We start from the raw sequence: 3545 nt of genomic DNA, 5'->3' as shown, positions 1-3545 counted from the left end.
TTTTTTTTTTTTTTTGTAAAATTTTTCTTGTATTACATTTTACATTTAAGTATGTGATGCATTTTTATTGTATAAAAAGAGATTTAGGTCAAGATTTATTTTTTACTTATTTATTATTTATTTATTTATTTATTTATTTATTTATTTATTTACTTTTGAGATGGAGTTTCTCTCTTGTTGCCCAGGCTGGAGTGCAATGGCGTGATCTCAGCTCACCACAACCTCCGCCTCCCGGGTTCAAGCGATTCTCCTGCCTCTGCCTCCTGAGTAACTGTAGCTGGGATTCCAGGTGAGTGCCACCACACCCGGCTAATTTTTTGTATTTTTAGTAGAAACGAGGTTTCTCCATGTTGGTCAGGCTGGTCTCGAACTCCCGACCTCAGGTGACCCACCTCCTCAGCCTCCCAAAGTGTTAGGATTACAGGCATGAGTCACCATGCCCAGCAAGCTTTATTTTTGTTCTTATGGTTGTCCAGTTGATACAGTAAGTACAATGTTAGTGTGAACCCCAAAAATCTGAGACAGGTCTCAGTTAATTTAGAAAATTTATTTTGCCAACATTCAGGATGCACACCCATGTCACAGTCTCATGAGGTCCTCATGACATGTGCCCAAGGTAGTCAGAGTACAGTTTGGTTTTATATATTTTAGGGAGACATAAGACATCAATCAACATATGTAAGATGAACATTGGTTCGGTCTGGAAAGGTGAGACAACTCCAAGCAGGGAGAGGGCTTCCAGGTCATAGGTAGATAAGAGATAAATGGACCGGGTGCAGTGGCTCACGCCTGCAATCCCAGCACTTTGGGAGGCCGAGGCGGGCAGATTACCTGAGGTCGGGAGTACCTGAGCCTGGACAACATGGAGAAACCCTGTCTCTACTGAAAATACAAAAATTAGCCGGGCGTGGTAGCGCATGCCTGTAATCCCAGCTACTCGGGAGGCTGAGGCAGGAGAATCGCTTGAACCTGGGAGGCGGAGGTTGTGGTGAGCCGAGATCGCACCATTGCACTCCAGCCTATACAACAAGCGTGAAACTCCGTCTCAAAAAAAAAAAAAGAAAGATAAATGGTTACATTCATTTGAGTTTCCAGTTAGCCTCTCCAAAGGAAGCAATCAGATAGGCATTTATCTCAGTGAGCAGAAGGGTGGCTTTGAATAGAATGGGAGGCAGGTTTTCCCTAAAAAGTCCCCAGCTTGACTTTTCCCTTTAGCTTAGTGATTTTGGCAGCCAAGATATTTTCCTTTCACATTTGCTATAGAGTTTTTATAAAGATGTTCTTTAAGAAATTGAGGAAGTTCATGTATTCCTATATTTTTGAGAATCTTTCTTTTAATTAAGAATTGGTATTGAATTTTTCTCCTGATCAATTAACATAATAATGTGATTTTCTTCCTTTGGTGTGAGTGTGCTACATTACACTGACTAATTTTCAAATGTTGAACAACTCCTGCATTTCTTTTTTTTTTTTTTTTTTTTTAGATGGAGTCTCGCTCTGTCATCCAGGCTGGAGTGCAATGGCACGATTTCAGCTCACTGCAACCTCAGCCTCCCAGGTTGAAGTGATTCTCATGCCTCATCCTCCAGCATTGCTGTAATTACAGAGACATGCCACCATGCCCGGCTCTGTTTTTGCATTTTTAGTAGAGACAGGGTTTCCCAGCGTGGGCCAGGTCTCGAACTCCTGACCTCAAGTTATACTCCTGCCTTGGGCTCCCAGGCCTCCCAAAGTGCTGGGATTATGCCTGGCCATGAACCACCCCTGCATTCTACTTGGTGGTTATCTTAGTTTGCTAGCGCTACCGTAGATGGGTGGACTTAAACAATGGAAATGTATTTTCTTGCAGGCTGAGCCTAGAAATCCAAGAGCAAGGTGTCAGCCGGTTTGACTCCTTTTGAGGCTGCTCTCCTTGATTTGCAGAAGGCTGCCTTCTCGTTGTGTCCTCCCATGATTATTTTTTTTTTGAGATTGAGTGTCGCTTTGTCGCCCAGGCTGGAGTGCAGTGGTGCAATCTTGACTCACTGCAACCTCCACCTCCCGTTCAGTCTCCTGCCTCCTGTCTCAGCCTCTCGAGTAGCTGGGATTACAGGCGTGCGCTAATTTTGTCAGGCTCGCTAATTTTTGTATTTTTTTAAAGTAGAGGTGGGGTTTCGCCGTGTTGGCCAGGCTGGTCTCGAACTACTGACCTCAGGTAGTCCGCCCCCCTCGACCTCCCAAAGTGCTAGGATTACAGGCATGAGCCACCACGCCCGGCCCCTAATCTCTTCTTATAAAGACACCAGTAATGTTGTATTAGAGCTTACCCATATTCCCTCATTTTACTTTAATAACTTCTTTAAAGATCTTACCTCCACATATATTCACATTCTAAGGAACTGGGAGTTAGGACTTCAGAATATAAATTTTGGGAGAACACAGTTCAGCCAATAACAGTCATAGTATAGTGTATAATTCTTTTTATGTATTACTGTATTCTATTTGATAATATTGTGTTAAGGATTGTTGTATCTATGTAGATGAGGTGTATTGGTCTGCAGTTTTCTTTTTCGTCCTGTCTTTGCCAGTCTTGATTGATTGATTGATTGATTGATTGATTGATTGATTGAAATGGAGTCTCTCTCTCTCACTCAGGCTGGAGTGCAGTGGCGCGATCTCTGCTCACTGCAAGCTCCGCCTCCAGGGTTAACGCCATTCTCCTGCCTCAGCCTCCCCGAGTAGCTGGGACTACAAGGGCCCGCCGCCACGTCCGGCTAATTTTTTTGTGTTTTTAGTAAGATGGAGATCTCCTTACCTCGTGATCCTCCCGCCTCGGCCTCCCAAAGTGCTGGGATTACAGGTGTGAGCCACCACGCCTGGCCTACTTTTATTTTTTTGAGACGGAGTTTCGCTCGTGTTGCCCAGGTTGGAGTGCAATGGAAAGATCTCAGCTCACTGCAACCTCCACTTCCTGGGTTCAAGCGATTCTCCTGCCTCAGCCTCCTGAGTAGCTGGGATTAAAGGCGTCTGCCACCATGCCCAGCTAATTTTTGTGTATTTACCAGAGACGGGGTTTCTCCATGTTGGCCAGGCTGGTCTCAAACTCCTGACCTCAGGTTATCTGCCCGCCTCGCCCTCCCAAAGGGCTGGCATTACAGGCGGGAGCCACCTAGCCTGGCCTTAAACAAATTCTTATAAAAAGAGAGAAGAAAACTCTCAGGATTCATACTCTTGGGATGTAAATGTCTCCAGAGTGAAAGATAAGCAATCTCCATGTTTATAAGCCTGAAAATGTCTCCATGGTTCTAGGAGAGAGAAATTTTATTATCCTTTAAATGAGATAACACTTTTCGAATGTGAGAAGCAAATTGGTCTAGGGAAACCAAGACATTCACTAATGTGTAAATTTCCCTTGCCCAGAAAGCCAAACCGTGCAGAACATGAAAATAGTCACTTCCTGACAACACCTTTTAAAAAGAGAGATTTAAGGTAGTCTGATATTGTCTCATTCTATTTTCACTAATTATTTTTAAATATGATGACTTTTTCTTTTTTCTTTCTTTTTT

This window comes from Rhinopithecus bieti, unplaced genomic scaffold (genome assembly GCF_001698545.2).
Source record: "Rhinopithecus bieti isolate Rb0 unplaced genomic scaffold, ASM169854v2 scaffold_51227, whole genome shotgun sequence".
Lineage (NCBI taxonomy): Eukaryota > Metazoa > Chordata > Mammalia > Primates > Cercopithecidae > Rhinopithecus > Rhinopithecus bieti.
Note: the sequence above shows the minus strand (reverse complement) of the source record.